The 20014-nt window shown below is 37.0% G+C and overlaps 1 pseudogene; it reads right to left on the reverse strand.

The window, feature by feature from the left end:
- Positions 1 to 1543: 1543 nt before the first annotated feature.
- LOC118847217 lies at positions 1544 to 12556 on the reverse strand (annotated as a pseudogene).
- Positions 12557 to 20014: the final 7458 nt, after the last annotated feature.

A 20014-nucleotide genomic window follows, 5' to 3' on the forward strand; every position in this document is an offset into this window, starting at 1 on the left:
CAGGCATGATTAGTTTGACTAAGGGTATGATGGGAAATATTTGCCATCTTGTTCCTTCAGGTTCATGGAGCTGCAAGAGGGACTGGTCAACTACAGACCTCAAGGTATACTAAGCTATAGCACCAAAAGAAAACCGCAAAATGCAGTGAGGAGAATTCATCTAACAAGGGAGCTTAATGTCAGATGACTGAAAATCCCCCTGCCCTCCTCCGATCAATCTAAGCCCTCAGATGTCAGCTTGGTGTCTCTGAGGACAGACAAATTTTCCAGGCTTAGGATGCCTAATAGCCACCTTTAAAAGTACAAGGGATGGGAGGGAAGCCTTTGCTAGTTAATGTGTCAATCCATCCTGTAGCCACTCTAGTTTATGCAGCCAGACAGAAAGTTTGTGTTGCTGTTCTTGCTGCTGCTGCTGTTGTTATGTGTTCAGGGAAAGCAACAACTTGGTGTTCCCTGTAGGAGAACAAACAGATGCTAAAAAATTCAATGTGAAGTGAATCAACATGTCAGGCTCCTGAATGCAGCTGGAGAGCTAACTGTTTCCTCTCAGAGGACAGCCAGACTTCGAGCAGTACCTTCTCCATCTGGGACAGCTGCTTCATTAGCAGGGCGACAGATACAGACACAAGACACACAACACATCTATTAGCTCCATGGGTGGGAATTTCCAGGTATTTAGTACAACTATGCAGAAAGCTTTACTCACTCAAAATGTACAATAAACATTTGATTCGGGGAACTGTCATACTTTTTTCTTCACTGCAAATGCTACTATAAGCTAAGAAACGTTAAACCAACAACTAAAATAACTCCAAAATATCATGTTGGATTAGAATGCTATCTATACTCTATAGATTATCTAGTTTTTAATAACCAAAAATAGTTTTCTGAGTCAATATATCTCAGATTTGCAATTTTTATTCATGCATAAAATAAATCTTTTAGGGAATAAATCTTTATTTCTTAGCTCACTATACAACTTTAAAATGTATCATCAGTATCCTCTTTGGTATCTCTCCCAAGAAATTCCTCTTACGCCCATTTATTTTTATAAGAATGTCATCTTGTGCTATGTCAATACCTGTTTTATTTCCATTTTACTTTACACACTCCAAGGAAAGCAGGAGTTTTCTTTTAAAAATTAGCCATTTCTCTTGTTAATACGGTATTTTGATATTTATAGCAAGTGTTTCAGTTGAAGGTGGAAAAGCTTTTCTAACTGAGGTGTAAAATGGCTAACAATGTAAAATGATAGGACAGAAATCCATCCTTACAATGTACAAAACATTATCATCAGAGAGACATTTAATAAATAAAACAAAACTTTTGGAAAAAAAGGCCATTGGAAGTAGGCACTGGAGGATCAATTGGGTGCCTGGGCACAGAACATATTAAAAAAAATCCCAAATTAGAATGTTTGCTCTGTCAAGAAATATGCAATCCCAAAGTATACAGATGGTAGATTGTCTTCAATAGATTTTTCTATCGTGTCCATTAGTAGCGATGGCTGCAAAGCGTCTGCCGGGAGAAGCTTTCCTTTAATCTAGAGGTCTTTTACTGGGCGGCAGATATCCTCTGTGAAGTCTGAATGCTGTTTCTTCCCAAATCTTTTGTGAAACTCTTTCCATCTTTAATTGTTACACAGGAGGCAGTTTTGATTTCTGTCACATGTTCATGCATCCCCATGTGCCACAGCATCATCACAGCACTCAGAAGCAAGGCAGTGGAATTGGCCATGTCCTTCCCAGCAATGACTGCGGCAATTCTGTGAACTGATTCAAAGATCATGACTCTGTTGGCACCAATGTTTCCACTTAGTTTTACATGAAGGCCTCCAGTCGGGCCAGCATATAAATCACTAAGGATTCCCCATGTAAGTTTGGCATCACAAGAACATCAAACTGGTGTGGATCTTGTACCATGTCCAAACATATTGTATCAAGGTACATCTCATTAAATTTAATATCTTTACAATTCTCTGCAACTTCCCTGAACTTTTGGAGAAAAAGCCCATCTGACATTTTCATGATGGTTGCTTTCTGCACAGCAGTCATGTTACTTCAATGATTGGTCCTGGCATACTCAAAAGCAAATTCTGCAATACGTTTGCTTACCTCTTCAGTGATGAGTTTGATCTGTACAGTGCCATCAATAATCACAAGGTCAATGCCACATACTCTCCTTCAGTGTTGTCCCAAATTGTGACAATATTTGCATCCATGTAAGGTGTTTTGTAGCCTTCAATGGAGACATGTGGATGTATATTTGTATAAAGGTCAGAAGTTTTCCAAAGCAGTGGATTCATAGAAGGAGGTCTAGCGGTGTCTTTAAAGCAACTTTCAGTCTCATCTTGCTTTTGTCTATGGATTCTTTGACTTCCCCAGTTTCTTTAATGGCTGTGACATTCCTCTCTTCCTCCTGAATGGGTGCTATGGCAGGGTCAAAAATCTTTATAACAGAAACTGAGATTTCTGGTCCAGTAATTTCTGGTCTCCTGAAATAAGGTCACTAGTGGTCTGTGCACCACCAGCAAAACCTCAGATTGCCTGTTTCGGGTTGCTGAAGGCCCCCAGGAGCTAAGATATCTTCGTGATGGGGTGGGCATTTGTGTCTGCTCCTCAGGCCCTGCAGGAGGGAAGGCAGGAGCCCAAGGTCTTCCCTTCCCCTCCTAATTAATTTTCAATAAAAGATACATGTAATATTAGAGACATTCTGGAATTCTCATTTTTTTTGTATTCTCTTTTGGGTCAAATTCCAGTCATTGGCTTTAACTGCAAATTTTTCTGTGTTTTAGGCTCTGGTAATCCCAGAGATCCATTGTGCATCCTCAGTCCTTCCAAATCAGTACCCTAGGGAACAGGAGGGAAAAAATACATTCAGTTAAGTACCATCATCTGTATGTCTTCTTGCTCCATATGGTCCATTTGATGATTATTACAGGTCTCTGCTCTACAATCGTTCATGCACAAATTTTTCCTAAGGCATACCTTGTGTGTGACTAACAACCATGGAACATAGCCTATTATTACTGAGCATTTACGATGTATATAGCACTTAATCACCTCGACTCTTCCCTTCCAACTGCAGAGAGCATAACAACATGCCCTCCAGAGCTGTAAGAACAGAAACCCCTTCATTTGCAACGTTTGGGGCCTCCCTGCTTGAACCATTTGCATGCTTGGATTTGAATGGAGAATCATTTTTCTCTAATTAGTGGTCTTTTGTGGTCACTTGCTCTTTTAAGGGGAAGAAATTGGTATAGCGAAGTCAGAAGCTAAGGGCCTTGGCACAGCTGTTATATGACTGGGCAAAGTATTAGATATACCTAGTTGTGAGCTCAGATGATTCTGCCCCTACCCTGCCCTCCAACAGGGCTGCAACATGTAAGTCACAAAAACAGCCTTTCAGAGAGCTGCTACTAATATCCACAGGTAGAGGAAATATCTTTTTCATCCTTGGTTAAGGAGGGCACTTAGTGGAGTGGGAGGAGAACAGTAAGGGTTCCACTGTCTTTATGTTGCCAGTTTCTTGTACCCTCAGAGAATCTGCCACTTTCTATCTGTGCCACCTTGGGCATCTCACCAAATTTCTTTGAGTCTCAGTTTCCTCATTTGTAAAGTGAAGGGGTTGCTCACTGTTCCCCTTACCCTTTGTATCTGTTTCCTCATAGGTTAAATGTATAATAATGCCTACACACGTAATGGTTGTAAGTATATAGTGGGATATAATTTCATGACTTTGGTTCAAAAGATTTATTTAATATTATCAATATTCAAGATAAGTACAAATAGAACGTGAACAATATGCTGGGAATAGCAACCTAGGAAGCATTGTAAGTAAAGTGCTTTGTAAACCTCAAAGCACTCTAGAAATAGGAGTTGTTAAGCTGCTGAATTTCCTTTGGGTAGACTTTTGCATATCTATCTTTCTAAGCAGCTAGATGGCACAGTGGATAGAGCACTGGTTCAAATCTGGCCTCACACATTTAATAGCTGTGTGACCCCAGGCAAGTGACTTAGCCTCAATTTTCTCATTTATAAAATTACCATAATAATAGCAATTACTTCCTAGGGTTGTTGTTAGGATCAAATGAGATAACATTTGTAAAGCTCTAATCGCAGTGCCTGGGACATAGTAAGTACTATATTAATATTAATAGATAATTATTGTCTTTATTATTATTAAGCTCTGGGCCTGGAGTCAGGAAGACCTGAGTTCAGATCCAGCCTCAGACACTTAATAGCTGTGTGACCCTAGGCAAGTCACTTAACTTCTGTTTGTCTTAGTTTCCTCAACTCTAAAATGGAGATAATGATAACACTCCCAGTGTTATTGTGGGAATCAAATGAGATAATATTTGTAAAAATCACTTAGCATAGTACCTGGCACTATCATTCCTATCTATCTATTGATCTATCTATCTATCTATCTATCTATCTATCATCTATCTATCTATCTATCTATCTATCATCTATCTATCTATCCATCTATCATCTATCATTATCTATCTATCCATCTGTTTATCCATCTGTCTATTGATCTATCTGTCCACCTGTCTGTCTATCTGTTGATCTATCTATCTACCTATCTGTCTATCTATCTATCCATCTGTCTATCTATTGATCTATCTATCTGTCTGTCTATCTATTGATATATCTATCTATCTATCTATCCATCTAGAATAGATAATAATTGGCTGTGAAAAATTTCACATGTTCACTCTCATGTAGCTGATTCTATTTATTTGTTTAATTGTCAAATATACTTCTGAATGGGGACTTCAGGTAAAGATAATCTTTATGGGAAGGACAATATACCTTTCCAGGAAAAGTGAGAAGAGCTCATTTTAGGATTTTTTTGTTTTGTTTTGTTTTTAAAGAGCTAGGAGGAAAAAAACATAGATGTCACTGAACATTTCATTACTTTTAAATAAACCTTATAAACCTATTGTTAAGCCATGGTGACAAGGAGAGAATCTGTGTCCAGCATACTAATTGAATTAAACTGAGTCTAAGTCAATGATGATTTAGGTGCTTGTTTTGTTCCCATATGTGAGAATACAAAGTCTAAAATTAAACAATCCTTGCCCTCATGCCAATTACATCCTATAATAGGAAATTAGATGTACATATGAAAGTAAACACAAAATATGTGCAAAAGCTGAAATTCCTGGTGTGGATAAATAATGTAATTATTATTCATTATAATGAATTCTTCTCTAAGTTGTATAAAGAGTATAATTTTGAAATTTGGTTTTCAGTACCTTAACAAAATCCTAATGTGAACAGAAATCTCCCACTCTAGCTTCCTTTTATTATAATGTATTGTCTTCTCCCGTTAGAATTTAAGCTCCTCGAGGCTAGGGACTTTGTTTTTGCTTGTATTTTATCCTCAGTGCCTAGCACATAGTAAGTGCTTAATAAATGCATTTTGCCTTCCTGCTAATGGCAACAGTGAAGCTTTTATCATCATACTCATCATTTTTTATCTCTTTGAAGCATTGGAGACTTGATCATCCTCTCCCTTTGGGCATTCTCTCCTCTTTGTGTTTTCATAATGTTGCTTTCTGTTGGATTTCCTGCTACCCAGCTTTCCAATCCTTTATAAATGTCTTTTTCTGAATGTGAGTACAACCTAAGACTTTTTCCTGGGCCTTTTTTTCTTTTTTTATCAAATGAGATAATATTTGTAAAGCACAATGCCTAGAACATAGTAAGTGCTTAATAAATGTTTATAAATCCTGTTTTCTAAACACTCTAATCTCAGGAAGCTTGTAAGTTCCCATAGATTTAATTACCCCTCCTTGTTCAGATAATTTTCTGATTTCTGTATGCAGCTTTAATCTTTTTACTGAACTGATTTGAGCAGCTAGGTTGGATAGTGGATAAAGCATTGAACTTTGATTCTGAAAGACCAGACTTCAAAAACTGTCTCAAACTATCAGTGTGACCCTGGGCAGGTCATTTAACCATTCTCAGACTCAATTTCCTTATCTGTAAAGTGGGCATAATGATTACATCTTCCTCACAAGTTGTTGTGATGATCAAATAAGAGAATGTATAAACAGCACTTTGCAAATCTTAAAATGCTATATAAATGTGCCAATTATCATTATTATTGTTAATAATAATAATACGTTCTATTTTTGTTTAACTGTCTATTGAACATTTTGAACTGGATTTATGCAGGCATTTCCACCTCAGTGTGCCTTAAACAGATAGCATTGTCTTTCCTTCACTCACCCATTTTCCTAATAGTCCAGTTTCTGCCAGGGCTAGCAATATCCTTCTATTCACCCAAGAGTATGTTAAAATCATCCTTGCCTCATTCTCCCTCACTTTTACTTATCCAACCACTTAATTGATTTACATTCACTACAACTCACATATCCATTCACTTCTCCTCACTCACTCAGCACCATCCTAGTTCCAGAGATCGAGGGAAGGACGCATGTCATTTATGTACTGTGGGCCAAGTACTACGGTAACTGCTTTATGAATACTATCTCATTTGATCTTTATAACAACTCTGTGCAGTGGGTGCTTTAATTTTCACCATTTGGACACACTAGCATATATCCTCTTGATTCAGTTGCCACCGTCTTTCACCTATTCTTCCCAGAGCTTGACTTAGGAGTAGATAGTTACATACATGAAGCAAACTCTTCAATAAAGAAAAATCTCTTGCTAAATTCAATTAAAGAAACATTTATTAAATCTTTATTGCAAAGCACTGCACTGACAGATACAAAGAGGAAAACAAGATAGTCCCTTCACTGAAAGATCTCACATTCAATAAGATATATGACATGTACATGAAAAAGGAAAAGGTAATTTGAGGAAAGAGATTACAACAGCTGGGGAGATAAATAAAAATTCAAACAGGAAGTAGTACCTGACCTGAACTTGGATGGAAGACAAGGATTTTGTGAGACAGAGGTAAAAAAAAAAGCATGCAATTTATATATGGAAGATTCTGTGAGAAAGTATAGAAGTAGAAGATGGGCTGGGGCAAAACTAGTGGGACAGTTTGGCTAAATTATGGGCTTTATGAAACAGAATATTTTTAAGTAAACTGGGAAAACAAGATAGGAACCAGATTATTGTGTAGGAATTTTTATTTTGGCTTAGCAGTGAGAGGCTACCAATAAACATTCTTGACTGGTGAGTGGGATGTCTTTGGATTAGTTTTGAGAACTATATGGAGGATGTATTGGAGAATGGAGTGCCTACCCTCCAAGAGATCAAATAGGGAGCTATTTCAGTAGTCTGAGAGTAGTGAAGAGGGCCTGAACTAGGGGTGTAATTGAGTGGGGACGAGCCAGGCATGCAGATGCTGTGAACATAGATTGGATAAGATTTGGTAACTGATCGAATGTGGGAGGTAAGGAAGAGGAAAAAAAAGTCATGGTTGACTCTGAGGCTGTGAACTTGGGTTGTTGGATAGATAGTGGATACTTGAATATAGGGGGAAGGACATGTTTAAGAAGGGAGAAAAATGAGTTTTGTTTTGGAGCTGTTGAGTTTGAGATGCTGAATGGATATGTAGAAGTGTCCAGAAGGTAGTTGGCCATGCTTAACTTGAGTATAGGAGAAAAATAGAGTTATACCTAGATCTGGGAGTCATCTTTTTAGAAAAAGATCTTTGAATTTATGACAGCTGGTAAGATCATCAGAAGAGAAAAAAAGCAGGGAGAAAGTATTCAGAGAAACCTGTATTTAATAGATAAAAGATGTATGATGATCTAGCAAAGAGGACTAAGTGATCTGGGTGGTCAGATAAATAGAAGATGTAAGAGAGAATAGTATAATGGAAGCCAAGAAAGGAGACAGTATTTGGAAGAGGGGTGATTACTAAGATTAATGTATGCACAAAAGTTTCATGTGGTATTATAATGACTGAGATAAGGTCATTGAATTATCACTGGTAACCTTGTAGAGAGCATTTTCAGTATAGTGGTGTAATAGAAAGCCAGATTGCAAGGACTTTAGAAGTGAGTAAGAAGTGAATAAATGTAAGCAAAGAATGTACACATATCTTGTCTAAAGTTTGTCTATGAAAAGGAGAAGAGATAGAATATGACTGTGTAATGGATGATAAGATCAAGTGAGGGATTTTTAGGAATGTGGAAACCTGGATTTAAAAATATTTCTTGCCCATTTAGTTCTATGACTGACGTGTCATTCCTTTCTCCTCTGAGAAAATTTTTTAAAAAATGTTCTGAGAGACGTAAGGTACTATGGCTTATCAATCTTCATGTGATAAAATTTACCAGATCTTTTCCTGAGGGGAGGATTTCATAAAAGAGCAGGATGAAGAAAAAGAGCATAAAGGCATGTGAGGCACTATAGAGTGGAGAAAAGGGAACAGAATAGGAAGCTAGGGGAGGAAAACACGATCTGACTACTTCATAGTTTTGTCTGTGGCTGGCCTTGTTCCTACAATTAGCATCACTATGATTATTGATTATAAGCCTTTGACTCTGTTTTATACTCATTATTTATTCATCTATTATAAAAGATAAAATAGATCAAACATAGTGAGAATGCTAGAAAATCCCATTAAGTGGCTGCTTCATCTCATGGAAATGTTATCCAACAATATCTTAATGTCATTTGAACTCAGTAAGTATACAGTTCTTTATTTACATCAAGGAAGAAAGAAGATTAAAGGAGTATAGGATCATAGATTTAGAAATGTAAGGCACTTAAGAGGCCATCTAGTCCATTTTACAAAGGAGGAAACTGAGACCCAAAGATGTCAAGTGAGTTGACCAATATCATACAGGTAGTAAGAAGGAGAACAAGGATTTGAACCCACATCCTCTCACTTCAAATTCTGAGATCTTTCCCTCTGAAGCATACATCTTTAAACTTGATTCTGGAGGGTCACATGGCAATGAAAAATTTGAGTTGAAGCTTCAACATAAGTCTTCTGATCAGGATTGGTGCTCTCATTTTTAGAGAGAAACTGAGATAGAATGGCACAGTAGAAAGAAATCTGGCTTGGGAGTCAGAGACACTGACTTCAAATCCCAGCTCTGATGTTTGTGTCCTCTGTGACCTGGAGCAAATCATTTGACCTCCTCATGCCTCAATTGCCTTCTCTGTAAAAATGAGGCAAATGGACAAGATGACCTTTGAGGTCCCTTCCAGCTCTGGATCTGTGGTCCTTTAACTAAGTGGACATGGGTTCAAACCTTAGCTTTTTAACTTGGTACCTGTGTAGGTTTGGGCAACTCACCTTCTCTGGTCCTCCATTTCCCTTTCAGTGAAATATATGGGTTGGACCAAGTGATTGCTCAGATACCTCTAAATCCGTGATACTGGGAATGATGACACACCTAATTTGTTTCACTTCCCTGAGTCATAAGCATTTTCTTTTACATAACTTCTGTTTTCTTCAGCTTCTTACAGTTAGAGACCAGTACCTCATGCATGTTGGTATATCTAAAGTGGGAAGGAAATTCAATTTAACTAAAAACGGAAATCAAACATTAGACGGGAATGACTGCCAGTTTTTAAAAATTGATTTTGTGGGTGTGGAGTGATAATCCTCTCCCCAAGTGCACCAGACTGAGCATTTTTGCAAGGGGGTAGGGTGGGTAAGGTTGGTTGCTGAATGACATGGCCAAGTACAATGTGGGTTGCTTAAGTTCAAGTCTGCAGGAAATGATATATACATCCTGCTGAATAAATCATTTCTGATCTCTTTGTCAATTTTGCTGCAGCCACTGCAGAATTTAAAGTTCTTCCTATAGGGGACCAGCAATATCTAGTTCCAATTGGGCCAGCTATGTGATAGCTAGATATTTTAGTAACATCTGTTTCTGCAGCTGGCTTCCCCCCATCTCCTTTTTCTTAACAACAGAGAAACAAACGCATTTTCGGCATAGTTGATGAAAATGGGTTATTTTATGCTGGTTTTGGCTCTCCAGCATATGAAGTGAATACTCTTAAAAGTGTGTCAGTGTTTTCTGCAGTGTATTTTTCCCTCACTAGGTAATAAAACATCCATAGAAGCAAACTATTTATGAGTAATGAAAAAAAGACCTTATTCTTCAAGATACTCAATCCTCTAATTATCCACAAAAGTTTGGATCGGATGTCCGTTATTTAAATCTCCACGACTTGCCTGAACACTTTTGGCAGGGATTTTGTAATATCAGCAGGAAAATAGGAAATGAGCTGGAAACATTAACAAAATTAGAAAACAGTATTTAGGTGCTTTATCTTTTCATGACCTTCATGTTAAGTCATAACAATCTAAAACACAATACTTTGAAAAGAATGAAAGGGAATTTTTTTAAATGATGTACAAGCCAGGTATATGATTAATAATTCAGATTCAAATGAGGTAAGCCCTCTGCAAACTTACTGCTTTGATTAGCCTATGTAGATATGCTTGGAATGAGAGCTGGAACTTTAAAAATGGGGATCTCATGTATGGAATGTCTACATTTCTTTCTTGAAAATTTGAAATGATGAATTCCCAAGATTACTGAACGCCACAGTTGAGGGTGATCTCTTGAGACCTTCTAGTCTAATCCATTCATGGAAAAAAATCCCAACATTATATCTGAAGAGTCATCATAAAGCCTTTGCTTGAAGAACTCTAGGGGACACAGTACCTATCCAGGTACTATCCAGCCCAATCCACTTTGGATTGGGAAGTTTTTCCTTGAATTAAGCTTAAATCTTCCTAACTAATACAGCTACTCTATCAATATTTCTAAACAGGCAGGTTGTTAATTTGCTTTAAAGGTCGGAACATCATAAAGCTACAGAGTCAAAGAGACAATTACTATTACAACTTGAGGTTTCCCAAGACCTCTATGAATATTTCACCTCTGTAAATAGAGTATACAAAGTTCACAAAAATTAATAATTATTATTGCTATCAGGTCTAATTTTTATTAGGAATAATAGTGATTATTTAGTTCTGTTTTCTATATATAAAGGAGTTCCAGTAAAATGTGATTTACTAAATTGACATTAGAACTGAAAACAAGTATTACGGTATAGTAGATAGAGTACCTATCTGGGGGCAGAAAAGACTGGATTCAAACCCTGACCGTGACAGATACTGGCTTTGTTACCCAAGGTAAGTCATGTTATCTATTGGTGTCCCAGTCAACTCTATAAAGCTGTAAGTTACAGTAAGTTATTGATCTGCCCTGGTGGAGGAAGTTTCCATATGAGGAGTTTACCATACTTGTAAAATTCTAATCAAACATGCCCTTACCCCCAAAATTGAAAAACAAATATAACCTGGTTTTAGAAAATAAACAGGATTCAACTCTTTGGGTGTGTTTGTACACAAAGATTTTGTTGCATAAGTGTAAACAATGGGTGTTTGATAACTAGTTTCCCTTGGGGCCTTGCTTTAGAAGCATAGGCAACTTGGCTAATTTAGTCATTTTTCAACCATGTCCAACTTTGGAACCCCATTTGTAGTTTTCTTGACAAAGATGCTGGAGTGATTTGTCTTTTCCTTCTCCACCTCATTTTACAGATGAGGAAACTGAGGTAAACCCTTGCTCAGGGTCACACAGCTATCACTACATAAACATGAATGCTATATTTTCTATTGTGAGGTTCCTTCCAACATTATCATCACCATGAAAAGGAATGGGGAATTCACCACATAAAACAAGAAGAACCCTTGTGGAAGATGTTATGAATGGCATGTCTGATATAGAGCAGATGGGAGTGACTATATTCAGTTATCAGAAATTAAGGTTGGAATATGGAGTTTGGTATTTGAGAGGAATTGTAAATATCAGCTAATTTACTCTCTCAACCTCCAAATAAGTTGTGGTTATTTTTGCTCCATTTATTATAGTGAACAATAGCATAGAGGAGTGAAAATAGCTTTCTACCACCTGAGTGACAGAATTCAGGCCTCTTGACTTCTGATTTAGCAGTCTATTCACTAACTGACAGTAATGATTAAATTGGTAAGGTATGACAACCTTTCATATTTTGCGCTGTTTTTAGGTCCTGTCTCTTTTTAAGGTTGACAAAGACAAAGATTTTGAAATATACTCTCATATGGCCTTTGATGTTTGATAGATAAAAGAATCAAATCCTTTTTCATCCTTAGGGCCTAGATTTTGGGAAAATGAAAAAAAAAATTCCAACATTCCACATCCCAAGACAACATCCCATCACAGAAAAGAAAGACAGCCTAGAGCCACAAATGTACAAATGACAGACTATAGTGGGCTCTACTTATTGAAACAATGATTTGAAATGGGGAAGAGGTGAGAGAGTGGGGGTGGAGGAGCTTGAGGTTGGCAAAAATATATAACTCAGACCAGATCGTTCCAAAATCTAGACTGAGTTTGGAGCTTTGTAGTGAAACCCAAAGCCAGGTACATTTTGCATGGTTTGAGTTCTCATTATGAAAATTTCGTAGAATTCTATTGCTGACAGCTGTTGCTCAATCACACATCATGTTATAAATCCATACCTTCTGTTCCACAATCAAAACCATGACCATTGTAGAGGAAATTAAAGAAAACATACTTCACCTCCAGGTCTCTTTCAGTCATGGTCTCATACCATTAAACTGATATTAATTTCCTAGCAAGAGAAGGAGTTATTCAGTGAGGCAACTAACCAGGGAAGACAGTCTTGCAGGGGATTATCATCTTTAGTGGTGTGGCTATTGAAAAGATAACTTCACAACTGAGGATAGTCTCACAACTAGAAATGTAAAATTCAATTACATTTTTGTTTCAGGAAGTATGATTTAAGTTAGTTTTTTTTTAATTTGCCTCTAATTAATAATGTGGAAAAGACAAAGATTATTAGTGTTTTTTGGGATGTCTGTGTTTATTGCCATTTATAGGGGCAAATGCCCAAGGACTAAAGGAAAAAAAATAAGTATTTTTATATGAAGCTTAAGTCTAATGTTTCTCTGATAATGATACTTCTCTTTACACAGGGGGATGATGCTCTGTTGGAACCAATTTCCTATCTGTTTGACTTTGGGCTTTGACGGTTGTCACTTTGTTGTCTTTTTTGACAAGCGTTTTTGCATTTGAACAACGTTGCCAGTCCATCGGAGTTGTGCTCTCTGAAGCAGAGTTTGAATGCTTGGCAGTTTAGTTCAAGTAAGGATCTCAGTGTCTGGTACCTTCTCCTTCCAGATGACCTTCGGAATCTTCCTAAGACAGTTCAAATGGAAGCAGTTTAGTTTCATGGCATGGTACTGGTATGCTGTGCAGATTTCACAGGCATGTAACAATGAGGTCAGCACAATGGCTCTGTAGACCTTCAATCTGGTAGTCAGTCTAATACCTCTTCTCTCCCATGCTTTCCTTTGGAGCCTCCCAAACACTGAGCTTATCAACGTGTACATCCCTGGAAAGTACATTACCAAGGTAAGTGAACTTATCCACAGCATTCAAAACTTCTCCATTTGCTGTAACTGATGGTTCCACATATGGATGGTGTGGTGGTGGCTGATGGAGCACCTGTGTTTTATTGGTGTTAATTGTTAGGCCAAAATTAGCACAAGTGGCAGAGATTTGATCCATACATTCAGAGGCTGCATTGAGTGCATTGAATGCAAAACGTACGTTTGCCAAAATGACTATTTTATGGAGAACTCACACAGGGCAAGTGCTCACATGGTGGTCAGAAGAAGTGATACAAGGATACTCTCAGGGTCTCTATTAAGAACTTTGGAACTGATTGTGTGACATGGGAGACACTGGCACAGGACAGCTTAGCATAGCATGCCCACATCAGAGAAGGTGCTGTGCTCTATGAGCAAAGCAGAATTGAAACAGCTCAAAGGAAATGCAGGATGCACAAATTTAGAGTATCCACCCCAAATGTTCACACGGACTATCTGTACCCGACCTGAGGCAGAGCATTCTGAGCTCATAGTGGTCTGGTCAGCCACAGTCAGACACATTGAAACTTGACTCTATCATAGTGATGTCATTTTGGTCCTCTTTGAGAAGGAAGGACAACAACCAACCAACTAGATTATAAGCTTTTCATTAGATTGTAAACTCCTTGAGGGTAGGGATTGTCTTTTGCCTCTTTCTGTATCCCTAGCACCTAGCAAAATGCCAGGTGCACAATAGTTGCTTAATATATGTTTATTGAATTGAAGTCTGCACTCTGGGCATTTGGTTCTTTATCAGTAGAATAAGAAGGTTCAACTATACATTATGTAAGATGCCTTCAAGCTCTAAATCCTATGATCCTATGTTCATGTATACATTTAGAGTTATTGTCTTTTGATCCATGTTAGAGCCAAGTGACACTCTTCTAAATAATATTGATTGTTAGTTCCTTAAATCCATCCTTGCTTCTATCTCCTTAAGCTTGAGCATTGATATTTTGGGCTATTTGAACTTGGAGAAGTTTGATCGCTCAGTGTGATAGCCAAGAGTTTATCCTTGAAAGGGCCTTTGGTGTCCTTGTTATATTAAAGAAATTATTGTGACTATATACAGTAAATTTAGACTACTCAAATTGGTTATATAAGAAGCTAGGTGGAGAGAGGCAGAAATTCTGGTTAAGGTTCAGAAATCCCAAAAGAGATCAATGCTTCTAGAACAAGCAGTAAAAACTAGAATGTGGGACTGTTTGAGAAACAAAAGAAACCAAACAGGAGCTACATATAATTTTATGACTTTATTCAAATGATCAAATTTATTAAAAGTTTATTATGTGGAAGGCACTCCCTTGGGGGAAGGCGAACACAAAGCATGATATAGGCCCTGCCCTTAAGGATTGCCATTTTTATAATCTGATAAGTGGCAGAAGATAAGTACACATATAGTGGTAATGTCCATTTTTGTGGTTATTTTGTTTTTCCAGTCAGAAACTCTCTTCTCTATGGGACTAAGTCAACCAATGCAGATCATAGATCAAGAGAGAATTGCCTGATTCACACTTAGTTGTGACTTGGTTAAATAGTATCTGATGGGTATGATTCAAATCTGGGTTATCTTCAGTCCTTTCATTTTACTGTATTACTTTCCAAAACTGTGCTTCAGTTTCTTATATCACAGAAAAGCTAAATGACCTATCCAAGACACATGACTGGTAGGCTAAAAAAAAAAAAACAAGGATTCAAGCTACAGTCTTTTAAATCCAAAATCCAGTGTTTATTTCACTATGTGAGAACTGCTTATCATGTTAAACTCTCTAAGTGTTATCAATCTGATTAATAAAATGAAAATAATGCTTGTAGTATTATTGTGATAATGTATGTGAAGTGCTTTGGAAACTAAAAAATATATTGTTGCACATATCAGATATTTTTATTATCTGCTTTCCATAAAATGGTATTAATAATACCTGTATTACCTAATAGGCCTATTGACAAATGTTGTTTACTCTGTCTCTATAACATTTCTTTTATCTATTACCTTCTCCCCACTCCACACTGTCACCACCCTTGCCTTTTAGCTGAACTCAGATTCAATTAAATAAACATTTATTAAGTACATACTATGTGCCAGGCACTGTGAGAAGCACTGGAGATACAAAACAAAGCATAAGACAGTCCCTGCCCTCAAGCTTACAATCTAATGGGGGAGACAACATGCAAATAAATATATACAAAACAGACTATATAGAGGATAAATAAGAAATCATTGACATAGGGGCGGCACTGGAATTCAGAGGGGTTGGGGAAAGCTTCCTGTAGGAGATAAGATTTATTTGGGACTTAAAGGAAGCCAGGAGGTCAGTACTCAGAATGGAGGAAGGAGAGTCTTTCAGACTTAAGGGACAGTCAGAGAGAATGCCTGGAGCTGAAAGATGGAGTGTCTTAATCGTGAAACTGCTGATGGGAAAGATAGGAGGAGGCTAGGTTATGAAGGACTTTGAATGCCAAATGACATTTTTTATTTGCTTCTGGAGGCAATAGGAAATCACTGCAGTTTATTGAGTAGAGGGGGTAGGGGAGGGGGGTGACATGATTAAATCTCTATTTTAGGAAAATCATTTTAGTGGTTGAATGGAGGATAAATTGGATTGGGGAGATACTTGAGGTAGGCAGACCCATCAGCAGTGGGTGCTGCTATTGTGCATTGTGCTATGATACACAATAAGGCATGAGGTGATGAGGGCCTGCACCAGAGTAGTGGCAGTATCAGAGGAAAGAAAGAGGCATATTTGAAAGATGTTGTAAAGGTAAAATCAGAGGACCTTGGCAACAGATTGTATATGGGAGGATGAGAGAGAGTGAGGAATACAGGATGACTCCTAGATGGTGAACATGAGGGACGAGCAGGATGGTCTACCCTCTACAGTAATAAGGTAGGTAGGAAGTGGGGAAGGGTTAGGGGGAAAGATAACGAGTTCTGTTTTGGACATATTGACTTACTGGACTTAATTGGTCTCTCCACCTTTAGTCTCCTCGTCTCCACTCTAGTTTTCTTAAAAGCTGCCAAAGTGATATTGTTGAAGCAATGATCTGGCCACCCTATTCCCCTGAGTCCCTGCTGTCCCTAGGATATAGTATAAACTCTTCTCTTTGACATGGGAAGCAAATTGAATTGGTTCATCTTTCAAGACTTACTGTACATTAGTCCCCTTCATCTGCCTTCCAACTAAGTTGACCTACTTGCCATTCCTCACAAGTGACCTATCTCCTGTCACTGTGACTTTGTACCAGTTTTCTTCCTCCTTGCCTCCAGTCCTTGGAATCTATAGCTTTCTTCAAAGCTCTGCTCAAGTACCTTTAGGTCTTTTATAATTACCCTCATCTTTACAGTGGCTACCCACTGAATAAATGGAGCTTTCCTTAAAATGATAAATAATATCTATCTAAAACCATCAGCAAATATTATCTGTAATGGGGATAAGCTAGAAGCCTTCTCAATAAGATCAGGGGTGAAACAAGGATGCACATTATCACCATTATTATTCAATATGGTACTAGAAATGTTAGCTTTGACAATAAGAGAAGAAAAAGAAAATGAAGAATTTAGACTAGGCAAGAAAGAAACAAAACTATCAGTCTTTGGAAATGATTTGATAGTATACTTAGACAATCCCAGAGAATCAAGTAAAAAAATGTTTCAAATAATTAGCAACTTTAGCAAAGTTACACGATATAATTAATCAGTATTTCTACATATTACCAATAAAGCTCAGCAAGAAGAGATAGAAAGAGAAATTCCATTTAAAATAACTGTATACAACATAAGATATTTGGGAGTCTACATGCGAAGACAAACCCAGGAAATCTATGAACACAATTACAAAACACTGTTCACACAAATAAAGTCAGATCTAAACAACTGGGAAAATGTCAATTGCTCATGAACAGGTCAAGACAATATAATAAAAATAACAGTTATGCCTAAACTAATTTACTTCTTCAGTGCCATACCAAACTACCAAAAATGGTTTTATAGATCTAAAAAGCAACAACAACAACAACAAAATTCATCTAGAAGAACAAAAGGTCAAGAATATCAAGGGAATTAATGAAAAAAAAAGCAAAGGTGGCCTAGCCATATCAGATCTAAAACTATATCATAAAGTAGCCATCATCAACACTATTTGTACTGGCTAAGAAATAAGTTAGTGGATCAGTGGAACAGATTAGGTACACAAGACACAGTAGTAAATGATTTCATTGATCTCCTTTTTGATATATCCAAAGACTTCAGCTTCTGGGATAAGAGCTCAATATTTGACAAAAACTGCTTGGGAAAACTGGAAAATAGTAAGGCAGAAACTAGGCATACACCAACATCTCACACCATGTACAAGATGAAGTCAAAATGGGTTCATGATTTACACATAAAGAGTGATACAATAAGCAAATTAGGAGAGCAAAGAATACTTTACCTGTCAGACCTATCAAGAAGGGAAGACTTTATGAACAAATAAGAGATAGAGGACATTATGAAATGCAAAATGGATAATTTTGATTAAATTAAGTTTTTGCACAAACAAAATCAATGCAACCAAGATTAGAAGGAAAGCAGAAACATAAGAACCAATTTTTACAGCCAGTGTTTTTGATAAAGACCTCATTTCTTAAACATATAGAAAACTGAATCAAATTTGTAAGAATATAGGTCATTCTTCAATTGATAAAAGGTCAAAGAATATGGACAGGCAGTTTTCAGAAGAAGAAGTTAAAGCTAATAATAATTATATGAAAAAAATGTTTTAAACAACTCTCAGGTACCACCTCACATCTATTGGATTGGCTAATAGGACAGAAAAGGAAAATGATAAATGTTGGAAAAAAAATGGGAAAATTTGGACACCAAATTTGTAAGCTGATCATTCTGGAGAGCAATTTGGAGCTATGCCTAAAGGACAATCAAACTGTGCATACCTTTTGATCCTGCAATACCACTATTAGGTCTCTATCCCAAAGACATCATAAAAAAGGGGAGAGGAGCTACATGTACAAAAATATTTATGGCAGCTCTTTTTGTGGTGGCAATTTATTGGAAATTGAGGGAATGCCCATCAGTTGGGGAACGGCTAAATAAGCTGTGGTATATGAATGTCATGGAATACTATTGTGCTATAAGAAACAATGAACAGGCAGATTTCAGAAAAGCCTGGACTTATGTGAACTGATGCTGAGTGAAGTGAGCAGAACCAGGAGAACATTGTACACAGTAACAGCAACAGAGTGCAAAGATCAACTATGATTGACTTAGCTCTTCTCAGCAATACAATAATCCAAAGCAATTCCAAAAGACTCGTGATGGAAAATGTTATCCGCATCCAGAGAAGGAAATATGGAGTCTGAATGCAGCTCAAACATACTATTTTCACTTTCGTGTTTTGCTTTTTTTTGTGGCTTTTCCCTTTCGTTCTGTTTCTTCTTTCACTACATGACTAAAGTGGAAATATATTTACATGATTGCACATATGTAACCGATATCAGATTGTTTGATGTCTTGGTGAGAGGGGGATGTAAATTAAGGAGGGAGAAAAAATTTAAAACTCAAAATCTTATAAAAATTAATGTTGACAACTATCTTTAATTGTAATTGGGAAAAAATAAAATACTATTTACCAAAAAAGTGCTAAATCAATGTTAACTATCATTATCATATTATCCCTAACACATACTACTGTATCCAGTGCATGGTAAATACTTATTAAATGTTAGCTGATTAGTTGATCAAATGAGGTCATATATGTACTGTGTAGTCTTTATAAACCATAAAGCACCACATTAATCAGTTATTATTAAAATGTATGCTTTCCCCTTCAAATAGAACATCTTTCCACACATTTAACATAATTCTTTTAAAAAATACAAATACCCCCAGGGAAGATTATGTCATGAGCCACCCAAGGCAATCTTGGCACATGCCAGTAGTTAGGGAAATCCATGTTTGTGATCTAAGGGGCTTAAGTAAGATTAATCCTTACTTGAGGCAGGGGTTGGGAAGATTGAGACAAAGAAGAGTACAAGTAGTCTTAAAGCAGGCTAGATTAGTTATCAGAATGATAATATTTTACAAATACCTAATTAAAGTAAGTGGCATGATGGAATCTAAATCGGAGAGAAGATGGTTTTAAGAAGAAGGGTTTCTAAAAGGTGAGAGAAGGATAAGGAACACTTTACCTATTTGACAATTTCACACAGAGAAGAAGGACAGAGTTTAATCACTGTGTGCCATTGAAAATTATTTTGTTATTCCTCCCTGGTTTTCGATGTCTGATATAAGTAAGAAATATGGTACTCTAGGAGTTTATTGATCATACCATCTAAAGCATGTGCTTATGAGTCACTGTAACCCAGAGCTGAGTAACTGGGGGTTAACACTATGTGTCTTACAATATGTAAATATACTAAGCAGGGCTTATAGCCAAATGTTTTTGAAAATTGTCCAGTTTTTCATTTTTTTTAAGCATTCAAAAAAATTTTGTCATGAAGCACCTGGCTTTGTTGACTAGATTGACGTATAATTCTCCATCTGATTTGAGCAAGCACAAGAATAAGGCAGTAACTTCCTCAAGGAGTGTCTCAGCCATACTACCCTAAGATC

Source organism: Trichosurus vulpecula, chromosome 4 (genome assembly GCF_011100635.1).
Source record: "Trichosurus vulpecula isolate mTriVul1 chromosome 4, mTriVul1.pri, whole genome shotgun sequence".
Classification (NCBI taxonomy): domain Eukaryota; kingdom Metazoa; phylum Chordata; class Mammalia; order Diprotodontia; family Phalangeridae; genus Trichosurus; species Trichosurus vulpecula.